The 21,298-nt window shown below is 34.4% G+C and overlaps 1 protein-coding gene across 8 annotated transcripts in view; it reads right to left on the bottom strand.

Moving 5' to 3' along the window:
• Positions 1 to 21,298, bottom strand: part of pwn (calcium-binding EGF-like domain-containing protein pawn) — a 159,900-nt gene that overhangs the window by 44,361 nt on the left and 94,241 nt on the right. The window lies entirely within an intron of this gene.

Below are 21,298 nucleotides of genomic sequence, written 5' to 3'. Positions count from 1 at the left end.
TAATATTTAGCGTCTTCTAGGGACGTAGGGCCACAATGTAGGACATTTTCACTCAACACAATTTGTAATAATTTTTACATTTTGGTGGCTCTAGAGGAGGAAATTAGAAGCCGGCAAGGCTTGATCATTAACAATGTGTGGTAAACTTTATTCCTGTAGAGAATTTTGTCAACATTTTATTTCTATAGAACATTTGGTCAAAATGGTATTTCTATAGAAATTTTTTTCAAAATATTATTTCTATAAAAATTTTTCTCAAAATTTTATCTCTGTGGAATTTTTTCTTAAAATTTTATTTCTATAGAATTTATTATCAAAATTTTATTTCTATAGAAAAATTTCTCTCAAAAATTTGTTTATAGAAACTTTTTCCAAAATTTTATTTTTATAGAGATTTAACAAAAAAGGTTACTAATTTGGGTAGAATTCTACCAACTGTGGCAACCGTGGTGGTAATACAAATTTATATTCTAAGTTATATACGTTGCATATTCATGTTTTAAGATAATAAAGTATTTAAAACTATTTTTGTTTTGTAAATTTTTTTTAAATTTAACGAAAAATATAGTAGGGAAAATTGTTTGGGAATGTATGGGAAAGTAGGGAACTTTTTGTCCTTGTAGGGTAAACCGAACATTTTCCGTGGCAACATTGACTATGAGCTATAGTCAGATTGACACAGAGCACTCATAAACATGTACCCCTTAATTTTCTTAAATATGCAACTGCGGTTTATCTCCCAGACCTATATGTTACCCAAAAATGCTTATGATTACTAATTCTGTAATGGTGGTTTAGGGTATGATATAGTCGGCCCCGCCCGACTTTCTACTTTACTTACTTGTTTTCTATGAAACGTATTTATGTCTTTTGACATATATTTTGAATAGGGTATGTTATTCGGGGTATATTCCAAATTAAGTGGGTTCACATTCTAAAATTGACGTGTTTTGGAGGAAAACTTGTGTTTTGAACTTGTTTTTTAGTATGGCGAAAACGATTGGTTTTGAAGTGCTTATAAAGGGAAAACATTTCAAACCCCAAAACATGATTGGTGAGAACACCTTATTAATCAGATTTTCTGGAATTGGGACCACAAATAGATATCTATTGGTCCATGATTCGGTATAGCCCCATATAGACCGATCTTCTGATGACTTCACGGGCTTCTAGAAATCGTAGTTTTTACCCGATTTGCATGAATTTGGAAATCTAGATTATTTTAGGGCCACAAACAGCTGTGTGGCATATAACAGGTTGGCTGATAAGTCCCCGGTCTAACAAAGAAAAACACACTTTTTTGTCAAACTTCGTTTTTTCTATTCAACATAGTTCCCTTCAAGAGCGATACAACGATTATAACGACCTTCCAATTTTTTGATACCATTTTAGTAGTACACCTTCGGATTTGCCTCAAAATAGGCCTCAGTTTCGGCGATCACCTCTTCATTGCAGCCAAATTTTTTCCCTGCGAGCATCCTTTTGAGGTCTGAGAACAAGAAAAAGTCGCTGGTGGCCAGATCTGGAGAATACGGTGGGTGGGGAAGCAATTCGAAGCCCAATTCATGCATTTTTGCCATCGTTCTCATGGACTTGTGGCACGGTGCGTTGTCTTGGTGGAACAACACTTTTTTCTTCTTCATATGGGGCCGTTTTGCCGCGATTTCGACCTTCAAACTCTCCAATAACGCCATATAATGGTCACTGTTGATGGTTTTTCCCTTCTCAAAATAATCGATAAAAATTATTCCATGCGCATCCCAAAAAACAGAGGCCATTACTTTGCCAGCGGACTTTTGAGTCTTTCCACGCTTCGGGGACGGTTCACCGGTCGCTGTCCACTCATCCGACTGTCGATTGGACTCAGGAGTGTAGTGATGGAGCCATGTTTCATCCATTGTCACATATCGACGGAAAAACTCGGGTGCATTACGAGTTAACAGCTGCAAACACCGCTTCAAAATCATTTTGTGGATTTGTTTGATATTTTCGTCGGTAACCACCTCTTTCGGGCGTCCACCGTCCTCCGTGCTCATTTCACCACGCTTGCATTTTTACACGAAATTCCTTTTTTCCATTTTTTCACAATAACAAAAGTTGCTTCACAAAAGACGCTCTATCTCACAAACTAATTGACTTACAGACGTTAAATTTTGACACGAATCATTTGAAGGTTGGTACTATATAAAAATAATATGCATTTAATACTAGCGACGCCATCTATGAGTCAGACCGGGGACTTATCAGCCAACCTGTTAGTGTGTTTCGATCTTCCGATTTGATCTCTTGGACTTCTAGAAACGCCAATTTTTATCTGATATTCAAGAAAATGATATCTGATGTATTTTTTTGATCCGAAAATAAGTGCCCCTAATATGGAGTGCATTGCTCCATGGTTGGTATAGCCCCCATATAGACCAATCTACCGATTTAATGATCTTGGGCTTCTAGACACTACAATTTCTCCGATTTGTCTGAAATTAGAAATCTAAAGGTATTTTAAGTCCAAAAAGACCTGTGTCGAATTTGGTTTTTATCGGTTCATATTTTGATAAAATCCCCATTTATCCCGTTTTAGAACCATAAAGAGATACAGTAATCCCTCGATTTACGTCGTCTCGGTTTACGTTGTTTCGATTTACGTCGCAATTCGATTTACGTCGTCGATTTGTTTGCCAACTTTATCAGAAACGCCTTCCATACGTAAAATATGTATCAATGATGATGACATCGAAACATTTTTTTTTTCTGAAATTCTTACCGAAATTACTGAATTACCTTTATTTTTGAAGTTTTTTATTATGTACACGCACATACATACATAAGTGGACTTAGGAGTAAGTAAGAGCAATTGTTAATTCGGTTTACGTCGTTTCGACTAACGTCGTCAAATTCTGGAACCAATCACGACGTAAATCGAGGGATTACTGTATGTCAATTTTGATTTATGTCGGTAAGGGTTTGATATAATCCACATATACACAGGTCGCCTTGAAGAGATAGTAGGCGCATTGATCATCTTATACGAAACTAGAAGATTTCCCGGTTTACTTCTCGTGATCATTCGAATAAGGCAAGTAAAATTATAAACTAAAAGTGACCCTATGTAATAGGTGTTTTAGTTAATGTGGTATCACCATGGACTGAATAGTCTAAGTGAGCATGAAAATAAATCGGGCTGACACTTTAACCTAACCTGAGTAAAATTATATAAAATTTAAATTTGGAATCATATGAAAGGATTTCATCGGATTTTTTTGCACGCTTAAAATTCCTCTAAAAATCAAACAAAATTGGTTCTTATAAATCCTCGGATGTAGTCTCCACATGAAGAAACATTTAATTTAAGTTTAGACAGCGTGTTATATGAACAGATCTGTTTTCGAATTTCTAATTATTTTCTAATTCTAAATATTTTCAAGTAACGAAAGCTTTTCTATATACTTGTTTTAATTTAAAACGTGTATTTTTTACTTCAAGTGATATTCATCCGGGGCTCACCTTAATTGTTCTACACCATGGATCACATAAAACAAAGTCAAAATCAGCATATAATGACCCTAAAAATTCAATATTTGGTGGGGATTAAAAATGGTGTCGGTTTTTATTTAAATAATTTCTTTTAAAGGCACACATTATCTTAATGTACAAAATTTCTGGGATCCCTTTAAGAATTCACTCTCTGGTCGCTAATGAATTTTGAGATGGTTTTATTCTGACGTATATTTATGTGGTCATATTTTTGGTGAGCCTAAAATATAGGCCCCAATATCAATTACTCGATATGCATGCTCTTAGAATGTAATTGAGAGAATTTAAATAAAAGAAAATAATCAGTTAATAGACGATGATTCACGCTATCAGTTCCACGCTGTGTACCCAACACTATATAATAAAAATACATTAGTATTCGACCGATCTACTAGGAAATCAACGAAGTTTGTTTATAAATTAATAAACTCAGCATAATTTGAACCTTAGCAATGCTCGCTTACATTTATATAAATAAATTCACAATTTAATATGATCCATATTAATGAATCTATATTCAAACACTTAAATTGCCTACCGCATTGATTATGGTCTTTCAGACAATGTTTGTATGCGATTAATACAAATCCTTACGGTACAACATACCCCAACATCTTATTTTGTATTTTTTCCTCTGTGGTCAATTTAATATAAATTAATAAATAAAATTTCTTTTTTTTTTGAATTTTCTGTCCCAAATTCTATATTAAAGCGTACAGTGAGTGGCACACCATAAAAGTAGTTTTGTATCAGACACACCCCAGACATATCTCATAACAGACAAAGAGGCTAACTCCGTTCAATATGTCCAATCACAGGTACGCACACTTTTTGTTTATTCATTATCAATGCGTGCATTTAATGGGCTTTTATTCATTTACACTTAATGAATATCTTTGAAATTGATTACTATTATGCAATACCGATAATATCGATTTTGATTTGTTTATTCCAATCACATAGGGGTGTTATGGGCGTAAATGAAATTGTGTTATTATTCTCTTTATGCATAAACAATTAGTCAAAACAAATTGGGAAAATTTCAATTAATTTCTTATTGCCTGTGTAGCAGAATGAGTGGTATTTTCAATGTGGCACAGCTGCAAACGAAAGACTTAAGAAACAAACGTTATATAATGTTCATGTGGCTGGAGTGAGTAAACCCTCAATAATTTTGTATCATGAAGAGAAGTTGCTAAATATGGGGAAAAACGATATTGGTTGAATTTCGATTAAAATCTGTATTTTAGATTAATTATTATAGTTTAATTGATTGAAAGGATTAATGCAAATGTTGATGATGGAAAATTTTAAAATGGATTTACGTCCGAAAAAAGGGACCATACGGATAACACTCCGATTTTAGTCTATTCAATAACATTAATGTAACATATACGACATAAACACGTTTAGATTGTTGTAATTGAATTTACACTTTACAAAGACATACTGATATGGGATGGAAAAGACAATGCCGTTTCGTTGCAAAGACAACATGGTTTTGAACCAAAGGAAATTTGCATCATTTGGAATTTACAACTAAGTAGTCGAGATGTTTTTTCCAATTATGAGATTCTAGGAATATCCTTGTAAATAAAGAGTTGTTTGTGTTAAACTCTTTCGATTTCGCTTGGGGATAATGACATGCTTATCAAGTATTTCGAACGAAAAAATAAGTAATTTTTTTTTAAGTTTCACAAGTTTAGCTTATAAAAACCACGTATAAACAAGTATATACGGCCCTTTATATAAAATTTTGTCAAAATTTTCTATAGAAATAAAATTTTGCCAAAATTTTCTATAGAAATAAAATTTTGACGAAATTTTCCATAAAAATAAAATTTTGACAAACATAAAAATAAAATTTTGGTAGATTATTTTTGGCTCGAGCTACAACCATGATTATGAACCGATATGGACCAATTTATATACCCAGCAAAAAAAGCGTCGCCAAAAAAGTAATGAAAATGTTCTTTTTGGATCCGGAAGTGGTGCAAAATTGACGCAGAAGCAATGAATTTAACATGGGCTTGTCATAGGACGGAAGTCCTCCACTTCAACAGCCGTTGCACTGAATTTACATCACTTCTTTAGGTGTGATCCGAATTCAATGTTTTGAATGTAAATTTAAAAAATTCTGTGATATTTTGTCAAATAAATAATTTTTATAATTTTTTATAATTTTTTATAATTTTTTATAATTTTTAATGGATTCTAACGCTTGTCGGAAACGTTTGAACTCAAAAATTTTCAAAAAATCACAATTTTTTCAAATTGGATTTATCATTTATTTCGACAAAATTTAAATGATTTGTACCATTTTAACCTATTTGAAACAAAAAAGTTAAAATTACCCATTAAAAGTATGAAAAAACCAAGTTATAAAATATTGAATTAAAAGAAATTCCTGGGGAGTTAAAATAAAGAACATCATTGGGAAGTGCTTTTAAAGTTGTGCCTTTGGAAGAACTTCCAAATTTTTTTGCTGGGTAACTATAGACCTATATGGACCAATTTTGGCATGGTTATTAGCGGCCATATACTAACACCACGTTGCAAATTTCAACCGGATCGGATGTATTTTGCTTCTCCAAGAGGCCCCGGAGATCAAATCTGGGGAACGGTTTATATGGGGGCTATATATAATTATGGACCGATATGGACCAATTCTTGCGTGTTTGTTAGAGATGATATGGACCAATTTTTGCGAGGTTGTTAGAGACCATATAACACCACGTACCAAATTTCAACCGAATCGGATGAATTTTGCTCCTCCAAGAGGTTCCGGAGGTCAAATCTGGTGATCGATTTATATGGGGGACCGATATGGACCAATTTTTGCGTGTTTGTTAGAGACCACATACTAACACCACGTTCCAAATTTCAAACGGATCGGATGAATTTTGACCCTCCAAGAGGCTCCGGAGGACAAATCTGGGGATCGGTTTATATGGGGGCTATATATAATTATGGACCGATATGGACCAATTCTTGCATGGTTGTTAGAGACCATATACTAGGTTAGGTTAGGTTAGGTTAAAGTGGCAGCCCGATTAAATTTCAGGCTCACTTAGACTATTCAGTCCATTGTGGTACCACATTAACTAAAAGTACCTATTACATATGGGCACTTCTAGTTTTAACCGTTGAACCTTCCCGATTATTTTCTTCTGTTGAACCAACCAGATTGTTCCAAAAACATTAGCAGACTGCTTAAGTTAACGTTTTCCAGGTCCGCCAGTAATCTAAAGCTATATGCTCCTAAAATTCGCTTACGCCTTACAAAAAAGCAGGACACTCACACAAGAGGTGTTTAATTGATTCCTTTTCCTCCACATCATGACAGCTTATACAATAGTCATTATACTTCGCACCTATAGTTTTTGCAAATTCGCCTATCAGGCAGCGACCCGTTATAGCAGATATCAGGAGTGCTATCTAACGCCTTGAGAACACTAGCATATCTAGTGTGCGGTTTAAGTTTAAATGGGGCCATATTTGCTTGGTGTCGTTACAACCCATGCAATTCTCCCATCGAATATTGGCCATGACCATATACTAACACCACGTACCAAATTTCAACCGTATCGGATAAATTTTGCTCCTGCAAGAGGCGCCGGAGGTCAAATCTGGGGATCGGTTTATATGGGGGCTATATATAATTATGGACCGATATGGACCAATTTTTGGATGGTTGTTAGAGACCGTATACTAACACCACGTACCAAATTTCAATTGGATCGGATGCTGCTCTTAGAGGATCCGCAAACCAAATGTGGGGATCGGTTTATATGGGGGTTATATATAATTATGGACCGATATGGACCAATTTTTGCATGGTTGTTAGAGACCATATACTTACACCATGTACCAAATTTCAGCCACATCGGATGAAATATGCTACTCTTATATGCTTCGCAAGCCAAATCTGGGGGGTCCGTTTATATGGGGGCTATACGTAAAAGTGGACCGATATGGCCCATTTGCAATACCATCCGACCTACATCAATAATAATACGGACGGACGGACATGCTTAGATCGACTCAGAATTTCACCACGACCCAGAGTATATATACTTTATGTGGTCTTACTGCAATATTTCGATGTGTTACAAAAGGAATGACAAAGTTAATATACCCCCCATCCTATGGTAGAGGGTATAAAAAAGCCGATTAAATACGTATATAATTCATTTTCACAAAATTATCTATAGAAATAAAATTTTGATAAAATTTTCTATAGAAATAAAATCTTGACAAAATTTTGTATAGTAATAAAATTTTGACAAAATTTTCTACAAAAATAAAATCTTGTCAAAATGTTGTATTATAATAAAATTTTGAGAAAATTTTCTATATTAGAAAAATTTTGATAAAATTTTCGATAGAAATAACATTTTGGCAGATTTTTTATTTTTTGACAAAATTTTGTTTTTATTTTTATTAATTATTTTTACTTATTTTTATTAATTATGGACCGATATGGACCAATTTTGGCATGTTTGTTAGCGGTCATATACAAATCTGTGGATCGGTTTAAATGGGGGTTATATATAATTAAGATCGGTATGGACCAATTTTTGCATGGTTGTTAGAGACCATATACTAACACCACGGGACTCCGGAGTTCAAATCTGGGGATTGGTTTATATGGGGACTACATATAATTATGGACCGATAAGGATCAATTCCTGCATGGTTGTAACACCATTCACCAAATTTCAACCGAATCGAATGAATTTTGCTCATCCACGAGGTTCCAGAAATAAAATTTTGACAAAATTTTCTATAGAAATGAAATTTCGACAACGTTTTCTATATAAATAAAGTTTTGACAAAATTTTCTATAGAAATGAAATTTTAACAAAATTTTCTATAAAAATAAAATTTTAAATAAATTTTCTATAGAAATAAAATTTTGTAGATTATTTTTGGCTCGAGTGGCAACCATGATTATGAACCGATATTGAGCAATTTTTGTGTGATTGCAGCCGGATCGGATGAAATTTGTTTCTCTTTGAGCCTCCGCAAGCCAAATCTGGGGATCGGTTTATATGGGGACTATATATAATTATGGACCGATGTGGACCAATTTTTGCGTGGTACCAAATTTTTGCTTGGTACCATGTACCAAATTTCAGCCGGATTGGATGGGATATGCTTCTCTTAGAGGCTCCGCAAGCCAAATCTGAGGGTCCGTTTATATGGGGGTTATACGTGAAAGTGGACCGATATGGCCCATTTGCAGTATTCCAACTGGGTTTTCAGTGGTGGATTATCTCTCATCAGTAATGCCGTTGACATTGAGTTAAACATAGAATTGGGGAGCACTGATAAAAGATAGACAATAGTTTAAGAGAGCCAGAAACCAAATGAAATCGTTTTAAAATCAAATGAAACCTTTTACATTTCAAATGATTTTTTTTCGTTTATAACGTATTTACCTTTGAAGTCGTAAGTTAAGTAAAATCTCGTGTTGACTTAGACTATTCAGTCCATTGTAATACCACAGTGGTGAACTTCTCTCTTATCACTGAGTGCTGCTCGATTCGATGTTTAGCTCAATGACACGGGACATCATTTTTATAGCCGAGTCCGAAAGGCGTTTCACATTGCTGTGAAACCACTTAGAGAAGCTTGGAAACATTCAGTAATGTCATCACCAGCATTACTGAGAGAGGATAATCTATCGCTGAAAATTTTTTTCGTGTTCGGTCGAAGCAGGGATTGAACCCACGGCCTTTTATATGCAAGGCAGGAATGCTAACCATTGCACCAAGGTGGCTCCCAAATCTATTTGAAATCTTATAAAATATAGGTATATGCATGAATAAATTTGAAATGAGTCCACCGGGACCTCATCATGTACAGAAGGGTTGTTAATTACATCATATATCACCTAATGAATTGGAACTAACATGGTTGCTAACAAAAACACAAGAGCTAGATGGACTCAGGAATCAGAATCAGAGTCGATAATTTTGTTGATCTTAAAAATTGATTAGTCCATATGTTCACAAAAATTAGGAACATATTGTCTTTTTACAATATAAAGTAAAAAATTAAACAAGACAACATTTCGAATCCAAATGTTAATACATTCTATATAGTTTAGTTTGATTTCAAAGTTTCCGTTGGTTTTGATTTGTTTAGAAAAAGGCTTTATTTGAAGTGAAAATTCTATATACTTCTACTCATATTTCTTTATGTACGTCTCAAAAAAATGTTGGCAAATGTTTACCCTTAAGTGAGAAAGTTTTTCAAAATGTATATAATAACCATAATAATAGTAACATACTAATAAACAAAGATACATAGAAGTAAGAAATAAAAACAAAAGACTTAAGCAACAAACTTCAGTAGGCTCGCTTGCTCGCTCAATTATTTTGAACAAGAAACTTGCAAACATACACCAAAAACATGATCATTATTGAAATTACCAACTAATCCAAGACTGCTACTGTAGCTTGCCTATTTTTATGTTTTTTTTTTTTTAATATGTTCATGCATCAATTCCGAAAACAAAACAGGCAAGTAAAGAAAATGCATTCAACCTAATGTGCATTAATTTACAACAATTCCAAAAAGATTTCTTCGTGAAAAAAATAAAACAATGACGACGGAAGGCTCCGTGAAAAAAATGCATACCAGAAGCGAAACGAAAAAACACCCAGAACACCATCGACATGGTGACTGACTGAGTGAGTGAGTGAATCCATGAATCGCCAACATGACTCTATATCAGCATTACACGTGTGCTTGGCAAACATGGTCAGAGATATAGCTTTTGCCTTGAGTAGCCAACGCAACTTCTCTATAGATTTGGATGCTTGAATGATATGGCGGCATTGATGCTTAAATATGCATGTGGCATGCAACAGCACTACAAAATAGCAGAGTCTCAAGTAGGTGGAAAGATACCTGAAAGAAGCCCATGAAACTCAACTGGCAAGGAATTTGAAATGCTTCAACACATGCAATCATCCGTGGATTCAGCTTCTTCCCTTTGCTTCAAACCATATAGCAATTTCTAGGGTGTTTGATGTCTTTTTTCCCTCTTTTTGTTGTTGGTCTCATCCCATGTAATAGTGTAAGGTGGAAATTATATGGAAGTGTTAGATCAGACCTTGATTAAGGTCATTCGCTTCTATATTTGGTCGTAGGCCTGGGACATCAGTGGGATAGCCAAGGATAGTTGTTGTTTGTTTATTTAATGTTTCTAGCTACTAGTGTATACGATATAAACACGTTTAGATAGTTGTAATTGAATTTACATTTTACAAAGCCATACTGATCAGAGTTGGCCTATCGCAAACAGTGAATTTTGCGACAAACATTTACGACGGTATAATACGTATGTCGCAAAAGTCGTAAACCTAATTTTGAATAAAAGAAATTATGAACACTTTTTAATTTAATTTAGTTTGGTTCCCCGATACATGGGATGCAAAACGTATGTTTATTGTAAAGTCTGATATTTTTACATGTCTCCTTTGCAACTTCAAATTATTCTGTGTTTGCGTGGTCCATAATGTTCATTCAAGCTTCTGTTACATCAGCGAACGAAAGCTAGAGTTTTGAAAATTTTAATTAGTATGGCTCTAAAAAAGGGAGCCACCGTGGTGCAATGGTTAGCATGCCCGCCTTGCATACACAAGGTCATGGGTTCGATTCCTGCTTCGACCGAACACCAAAAAGTTTTTCACCGGTGGATTATCCCACCTCAGTAATGCTGGTGACATTTCTGAGGGTTTCAAAGCTTCTCAAAGTGGTTTCACTGCAATGTGGAACGCCGTTCGGACTCGGCTATAAAAAGGAGGTCCCTTGTCATTGAGCTTAACATGGAATCGGGCAGCACTCAGTGATAAGAGAGAAGTTCACCAATGTGGTATCACAATGGACTTAATAGTCTAAGTGAACCTGATACATCGGGCTGCCACCTAACCTACCTACCATGGCTCTAAAAAGTCATTTTATAAAATATAAAATTCCCTCTAAATAGCAGTTCGCTTTTGCAAGACTAAAGTAGTGGTCCTTTGCTGTCAGTTCCTACAGAAATTTGTTCATTTATGAAAGGTTAATTATGAGCACCGTCACGAGTAGTACACAGTAATTTTGGCTTGGAGTCTCCCATTGGAATAAGTTTAGTTTTAAATTCGTTAAAAATTTTATGAACAACCTGAGAATTCAAACTTCATCACTGTATTGTTGATGTGACTGAATTATTTTGAGTTTGCGACGTTTGTTACTTTTTCTACATTTACAATGCGTATGTGACGTTTACTTAACTTTACGACAATCAAAAACCTAAACAAGTTTGATACAGACCATCTCTGATACTGATATGGGATAGAAAAGACAATGCCATTTCGTTACAAAGAAAACATGGTATTGAACCAAGGGAATTTTGTATCATTTGGAATTTACAACTAAGTAGTCGAGATCTTTTTTCCTAATGGATTTCCAACTATGAGATTCTAGGAATATTCATGTAAATAAAGAGTTGTTTGTGTTAAACTCTCTAGATTTCGCTTGGGGATAATGACATCGCTTGGGGATAATGACATCGCTTGGGGATGGGATAATGACATGCTTAAGTATTTCGAACGAAAAAATATGGCAATATTTTGAAAGTTCACAAGATTAGCTTATAAAAGCCAAGTATAAAAAATAACGAAACGTTAAGAAATCAACTTCAGTGATTTAAGCTCTTTATGAGAAAACACTACCATTATTCTAGAAACTTATTAATAAATATTTACCATTCAAAATTTATTTGCGTGTATTAAGAATGTTCTTGTTCCAAGTTTAAGAAAATTTTGATAAACAAAATAAGGCCTTTTAATCTTAGGTAGATGTGTCTTAAATATTTTGAATTTTTAGTTTTAGCGTAATACCAATATTTAACAAGTATATACGGCCGTAAGTTCGGCCAGGCCGAATCTTATGTACCCTCCACCATGGATTGCGTAGAAACTTCTACGAAAGACTGTCATCCACAATCGAAATACTTGGGTTGTGGACCACTTTTGGCATGGTTGTTAAATATCATATACGATAACCACGTACCAAATTTCAAGCAGATCGGATGAATTTTGCTTCTCCAAAAGGCACCGGAGGTCAAAGCTGGGGATCGGTTTATATGGGGGCTATATATAATTATGGACCGATGTGGACCAATTTTTACATGGTTGTTAGAGACCATATACTAACACTATGTACCAAATTTCAGCCTGATCGGATGAAATGTGCTTCTCTTAGAGGACTCGCAAGCCAAATCGGGGGATCGGTTTATATGGGGGCTATATATAATTATGCACCGATGTGGACCAATTTTTGCATGGTTGTTAGAGGCCATATACTAACACCGTGTACCAAATTTCAGCCGGATCGGATAAAATTTGCTTCTTTTAGAGGCCTCGCAAGCCAAATTTGGGGGTCCGTTTATATGGGGGCTATACGTAAAAGTGGACCGATATGGCCCATTTTCAATACCGTCCGACCTGCATCAATAACAACTTCTTGTGCCAAGTTTCAAGTCGATAGCTTGTTTCGTTCGGAAGTTAGCGTGATTTCAACAGACGGACGGACGGACGGACGGACGGACGGACGGACGGACATGCTCAGATCGACTCAGAATTTCACCACGACCCAGAATATATATACTTTATGGGGTCTTAGAGTAATATTTCGATGTGTTACAAACGGAATGACAAAGTTAATATACCCCCCAACCTATGGTGGAGGGTATAAAAAAGGTTAATGTAAATTTTAAACCTGTTATTTACCATACAAAATCCCTCAATAAACAGCAGTATTGTTTTTATACCCTAAACAACATAGTGGTCAGTGTATAATAACTTTGATCTGCCAAAAAATGTGCCTACCAGAAATACTGATTTTAGACCCCATAAAATATATACTCAGAATCACCTCCTGAGTCGATTTAGCGCTTGGTGTCCGTCCATGTATTTTTTGTCCGCAAGATTCCGGTCGCAATTATTGACGGATTTTGATGAAATTTAGTATGTGGCGTTTTTTGGTACAAGGATGAACGCTATTGAATTTGGATCAAATTTAGATATAGCTCCCATATATATGTATCGATAGATATAGCTCTCATATAACATACTTACTTCTTTTAATATGGACACAAAACCGACATATCACGGATGATTAGAAAATGGCCGATCTTATGGCCGTACATACACGCACAGAAAACCCATGTTTGGACATGGTTGCCGAATCCATTTAATGCCTATCTAGAGCATGTAATTGCCGCGAAAACCATGTATTTTGTCTTTGTAAAAATAGTTTTCGAGCGGAGAAAAATGTATGGTGGCAATAAGCATTTGAATGGTTCTCAAATACCGCAAACATGTTCTATCTTTTAAAGATAGAATTTGAGACCATTAAATGGTCGGGAAAATCATGTACCTGAACATTCAATCATTTTACTTTTTTACAGGGAAAAAAGTATTTTTTATAGGTTAAGTATAGACATGTCTGGGAGCCACCGTAGTGCTATGGTTAGCATGCCCGCCTTGCATACACAAGGTCGTGGGTTCGATTCCTGCTTCGACCGAACACCAAAAAAGTTTTCCAGCGGTGGATTATCCTACCTCAGTAATGCTGGTGACATTTCTGAGGGTTTCAAAGCTTCTCCTGATACATCGGGCTGCCACCTAACCTAATCTAACCTAGACATGTCTAGAACCATTACATGGCCATAAAGTCCATTTACATTTTTTTCGTGACCATTTAATTTTTTTACTTTTTTGCAGCGAAAAGAATTTTATAAAAACATTGAGCAGGTACACACGATTTTCATTTTGCGCGTCAGTCGTGTGTTGGTTGTTTTTTGGAATGGACGGAGAATACGGATTTACTGTTTTGTGTTAATTTATTTATTCAGAAGAGGCACGTGGTTTTTGTGAAGACAAAAAAGGAAAGTGTAATTGAAATATGTACCTGTTTTTTGTTCTGCATTTTGCAATATGGTATCATTTATTTTTATTTGCAGTTACATGATGTCTGCGTTTGTACATTTGAAGGGCACGCAGTAAATATGGAATGATTACTTATTGTTGAAATTGAAATAAAATAGAGTATGTAAAAATATGTGATGTTTGTTGCACGATATTGTAAATAGATATAAACAATGAATTAGTTTATAAATAAATAAAACCAAATAAATAAAGTTAATTTTGTGTTTTCTTTTCTCAAGTGGAGTCCTTCTGTCGACGATGAAAAAAGTTTTTTCATAAAGATCAAAACATTTTAGGTTGTGACCATGTTCTTTTAACTAGAGGAAAAACATTTTGAATGAATACCATAACATTTTAAATCGAGACCATTGTATTTTCATTCAAACAAAATTATTTTTATCAATATAATAACATTTTAGATGAGCACCATTATATTTTTCTTAGAACCATGTTCACTGAGCCAACATGGTTGCAGATGAAAATGTTACATGGTCGCCGCAAAAATAGCTCCTATCATATTATTTTGCTCTTCAAATATGATTGTGACAATCATGTTTCTTCTCTGCGTGTACTTGTTGTAGTTTACTTAAGGTAAGCAAAACATTATTAAATTGAATTAGGTTCGTTATTATTGGCGGAAATTTATTTAAAAAATAAATACTATGTACTGTTAAAATAATTTATTAAAAAAATTTAATGGTGTCGTGACCATTTTATTTGTGTTGATATATCTTACTTGTGTTTAGTGGTCCATGTTTTACCAAAGACTTAACTTACCTGAAAAAAGAAAAAAATGTTAGTTTTTTTAGTAACAAACTAGTTCTAATTGTACTTGTAAAAATAAAAATACAAGTAAAATGATATGTTAATAAAGTAAAATATGTTTATCGGCATTTAGCATCAGATTTTGCTATGACGTTTTTGATACAATTGTTTTCCTTCAATTATCGTTTACTCGAATTTACAATTACATACTTATTATTTTATTTGTAATAAAATAAATGGTCGCGCTAATCACCGCATCTACCGTGATGCATAATATACAGATACGGTGAATTCAACGTCATCCTTAAGGTGAGTACTAAATTCAAGTTAAGCCGCTAAAATCAAAAATAAATCAGTAAAAAAGTATACATTTATACCTCAAATTTTAATATAACTTAATGGGGAATAGCTCAAAGCATATTTTTATAAAGTATCCTTTAAAATTGATTATTATAGAAAAGTAATCGTGAAAATATGGCGATTTAGCGACTAAACTCGAACGTACTACCCACCTTTAAGAAAAATATTATTTAACGGTGGTTTATCTTCTTAGAACTCTGGTGACCTCTCACAGCATTTTCAATTTTATACAATTCATTTTTTTAATTAAATTAAAAAAGAGATTGAAATAAATTTCTTTTAATTACGAACGTCTTTGTTAAAGCTTTTTATTGGCTCAATTAATTTTTTTAATTGTGAAAATTAAAAAAAAATGGATGAAATCACTAAAAAAATATGTGAAAATTGAATGTACGTTTAATGCTCAATTCTTTGACAATTTTAGAGCAATCTCCTTTAGCATAGTGGGTTGTAAGAATAAGAAGACTTTTGCGCATGCTGCCCTGTTTTCATGAGATATTTTCCCGCCACATGAGGCAAGGGTTTACACAGAAATTGGCCCAACCTGAGTAACAATAGAAAGGTTTTATTTGATTTCATTAGATGTAATTCCGAAAATTTTTAAGATATTATTTATCTAATCCCTAGGTCTGATCAGATCTTAATATTGACCCCTATCGAAGGTCTTAAATATAATTGTAATTCGATTCGCTGTTAGATCTCGCCACATATGCCCACCAAAAAAATTTGAAGTTCCAAAAACATTTCCTTTTAAGAGCATCCCGGGATCCCCCATCAATTTTTCCACTTTCGATGGAATTCTTTGGTTGTTTATTATCACAAACAATTTAATTGGCGTTTCGACACTTCGTATTCAAATTCGTTTGTGGCCGAGTGTATTGATGCGTTCTGTTATGGTGCCAACAAACACAGGTTTAATTCTCGGTCGGAGCGAAAAAGTTTTTCAAGTTGTAAAAATTATATAATTAAAATATTAAAGTATAATAAAAATATTGATAACAATAACAAGTAAGGAAAGTCTAAAGTCGGGCGGGGCCGACTATATTATACCCTGCACCACTTTGTAGATCTAAATTTTCGATATCATATCACATCCGTCAAATGTGTTGGGGGCTATATATAAAGGTTTGTCCCAAATACATACATTTAAATATCACTCGATCTGGACAGAATTTGATAGACTTCTACAAAGTCTATAGACTCAAAATTTAAGTCGGCTAATGCACTAGGGTGGAACACAATGTTAGTCAACAAATAAGGGACACATTTAAATCTGAAGCAATTTTAAGGAAACTTCGCAAAAGTTTATTTATGATTTATCGCTCCATATATTTGTATTAGAAGTTTAAAATTAGAGTCATTTTTACAACTTTTCGACTAAGCAGTGGCGATTTTACAAAGAAAATATCGGTATTTTGACCATTTTTGTCGAAATCAGAAAAACATATATATGGGAGCTATATCTAAATCTGAACCGATTTCAACCAAATTTAGCACGCATAGCAACAATGCTAATTATACTCCCTGTGCAAAATTTCAATTAAATCGGAGTAAAAGACTGGCCACTGTGGTCATATGAATGTAAATCTGGCGAACGTGACTATAGTACTAATTGTTCTTCTTGTGCAAAATTTTAAGCAAATTAGGGTAAAACTCTGGCTTCTGGGACCACATAAGTCCATATCGTACGAAATATATATATGGTAGCTATTCTGAGCCAAAACACATACTTGTGGCAATTTTGAAGTCGATTGGACTAAAACTGCGACCTAGACTTTGATTACAAAAATGTGTTCACGGACAGACGGATATGGCTATATCGACTCAGGAGCCCACCCTGAGCATTTTTGCCAAAGACACCATGTGTCTATCTCATTTCCTTCTGGGTGTTTCAAACATATACACTAACTTATAATACCCTGTTCCACAGTGTGGCGCAGGATATAATAAGTGGAATTGGTGAAAAAATCTTTTTTATTTTTTTTTTTTTAATTTCTTCATGCAAATTAACTTCCATGGTAAAACTTCTAAAGCAATGCCAAGAATCCGAATCCCCTATGATAAGCCCATGTAAAATTCATTGGAGATGATCCAAGTTTGCACTACTTCCGGACCACAAGTTGAGGATCCAAGCTACTGTTTTTGGAAGCTCTTTTTTGCTGGGTATCTAATTAAGTACACCAAATTCAAATTAGGATACAAAATTTTTAGGAGGACATTATAAAAAGGGAGAATTTCGACCTATTTAAGCATTTTCTATACTGAATATGAGAGCTTTTTATTCAGCTACATTGGTTGTAATAGATTTAAGTTTATTGCTTAAGTCTTTCGTTTTTAGCTATTACGTATTGCTGCTAGGGCCAAAACAATATTTGTTTTTCTTCATTACAATGAATTTCAATCAAATTGAATGGCCAAAGCAATATATATCTAATTAGAGCAAATGCCATTAATGGTGTCAATCCCCTTGTGTAAAGGAATTTATAACCAGTTTTCCATTTCTTTCAGTCACCTTGCCGACAAAGTGTGTTAGTACTGTAATAGTGTCAGGTAAACATGTTTAAGTGTGGCCAACGTTCAGATCGATTTAGAGATTCAAACCAATTATAAAATTATTTCTTTTATGAAGTTTTGATGCTGCCGTTGTTATTGGAACTACACATGATTTTTTTTCTCATCTTAAACTGGGGAAAAAGACCACACTGATATCCCAATGGATATGAAGAGGTGACGGGCGTCAACGTACAAATCGCTTGATATGTTTGTGTTTGTATGCGTGTGTGTAAATGAAGCTAATGAAGAAAGCAAGAAAAGAAATGTTTTTAAAAGACATATAAATAACAAACAAACGGATGACTGAGAGCAAAAAAAACAAAGAACCGTAAAAGCGCCTAAACTAACAAGTGGTGTTGTTGTATTTTTGTTGTTGTTGTTACTCTTTATAATATGTATGTCGTCGCTTTTGTAGTAAAATCTGTGTCAACCATATATTCTGATCGCAAACAGCGAAGCTTTGCAGTGTCTGTTTAGGATTTAGATCTGAGCAACGATGACGCGATCATGCCAACAGAGACTGCAACAACAATCTCTGTAGTAACAGCGACAATAACACCAACAATAACGTGGTATCTCTAAACACCAATGGCATCTGTAATCATGCGTATGAAGAAATTTTTCAGAACCATGATCGGCAGCAGATCCACTAAAACGACTGCGACACGCATGAGACCCAGTGAAAGAAAGTAGTCATTGGACCCATATTTGGTTAGACGGAATTTCCGTGGGATCTTTATTTATTGTGATTTAAAATTTTTATAACAATAAAACGCTGTACAAAAATTAAGCCCAATAAAAAACATTTGAAAAGTACTAGAATTCAACCAGCTTTCAATGAATTATTACTATTCATTGAAAGCATTGAAAGTTATGAATTTTAAAATTTCTTATTTTTGTGTGTTTGTTTATTAATAAATAAATAGATGATTTTTTAAGGGTGAATTGATTTGGTGATGACAATCAATGGCTGGAATTAAATAGCCTACATTATTTAATATGATTGTAAGTTTATACCATTTTAATTTAAAGTATGTTACTTAAATTGAATTAATAGAAATTAAAATAGTTCAAATTGAACTATGATAAATAAACTAAATTAAGTTTAGTTTTATACAAATTAAAATAAAATTACAATAGTAGATAAAATAACATAAGAAGTAATTACATGAAATTCAATGTAATTAACAGAAATTAAAATAAATCAAATTGCATAGTATAAACACTCAGAAAAGAGTAAAAGAAAATTTCTAAACGAAAAATTAATTGATTTTAGATAAGTTTTACCAACACGGCCATTGAATGCATATCAAGGACATGTAATTATCGCCAAAACCATATATTTTGTCTTTGCGAAAATGTTTCTAGCCGACAACCAAATAAATTGTGAGTTAGTCCATCCGTGGTATATATCAGACAAAAAAAGTTATGTATAACATAGGTAAGTCTACAAATAATTACGAATCGATATGAACTTTTTGCACGTTACGTAGAGAGCCAGAATTGAAATATGGGGGTCGCTTATATGGGGGTCGTTTATATGGGGGCGATATATAATTATGTACATGGTATGGACCAATTTTTGTGTGAATGGGGATCGATTTATCTGAGGGCTATATATAACTATAGACCGATATGGACCTAGTTAGGCATGGTTGTTAACGGCCATATACTAGCACAATGTACCAAATTTCAACTGACTCGGATGAAATTTGCTCCTCCAAGAGGCTCCAAAACTAAATCTCGGGATCGGTTTATATGGGGGCTATATATGATTATGGACTGATATGGACCACTTTTGGCATGGTTGTCAAATATCATATATATTACCACCACGTACCAAATTTGAACCAGATCGGATGAATTTTGCTTCTCCAAAAGGCACCGGAGGTCAAATCTGGGGATCAGTTTATATGGGGGCTATATATAATTATGGACTGATATGAACCAATTCCTGCATGGTTGTTGGATACCATATACTAACATCACGTACAAAATTTCAACCGAATCGGATGAATTTTGCTCTTCCAAGGGGCTCCGGAGGTCAAATCTGGGGATCGGTTTATAGGGGGCCGATATATAATTATGGACCGATTTCGACCAATTTTTGCATGGGTGTTTGAGGCCATATATTAACACCACATACCAAATTTCAACTGAATCAGATGAATATTGGTCTTCCAAGAGGCTCCGGAGGACAAATCTGGTGATCGGTTTATATGGGGGCTATATGTAATTATGGACCGATGTGGACCAATTTTTGCATGGTCATTAGAACCATATACTAACACCATGTACCAAATTTCAGCCGGATCGGATGCAATTTGCTTCTCTTAGAGGCTCCGCAAGCCAAATCGGGGGATCGGTTTATATAGGGGCTATATATAATTACGGACCGATGTGGACCAATTATTGCATGGTTGTTAGAGACCATATACTAACACCATGTACCAAATTTCAGCCGGATCGGATGAAATTTGCTTCTCTTAGAGGATCCGCAAGCCAAATTTGGGGGTCCATTTATATGGGGGCTATACGTAAAAATGGACCGATATGGCCCATTTACAGTACCATTCGACCTACATCAATAAAAACTATTTGTACCAAGTTTCAAGTCGATAGCTTGTTTCGTTCGGAAGTTAGCGTGATTTCAACAGGCGGACATGACCCAGAATATATATACTTTATGGGGTCTTAGAGCAATATTTCGATGTGCTACAAACGGAATGACAAAGTTGATATACCCTCCATCCTATGGTGGAGGGTATAATAAACAAGTATATACGGCCGTAAGTTCGGCCAGGCCGAAGCTTATGTACCCTCCACCATGGATTGCGTAGAAACTTCTACTGAAGGATGTCATCCACAATCGAATTACTTTGGTTACGGTAACACTTGCCGATGGCAAGGTATCTTAAAACTTCCTAACACCGTAATATATACCACATAGTCCATACGTGGTATATATTAAACTAAAAAAGACCGATTAAATACGTATATAATTAAGTTTAAAGTTTCTATAGAAATAAAATTTTGACAACATTTTCTATAGAAGTAAAATTTGGACAAACATTTCTATAGAAATAAAATTTGGAAAAAAT

This window comes from Haematobia irritans, chromosome 5 (genome assembly GCF_050003625.1).
Source record: "Haematobia irritans isolate KBUSLIRL chromosome 5, ASM5000362v1, whole genome shotgun sequence".
In the NCBI taxonomy this organism is placed as follows: domain Eukaryota; kingdom Metazoa; phylum Arthropoda; class Insecta; order Diptera; family Muscidae; genus Haematobia; species Haematobia irritans.
The sequence above is the reverse complement of the archived record's forward strand: the minus strand, read 5'-3'. Positions and strand labels throughout refer to the sequence as shown.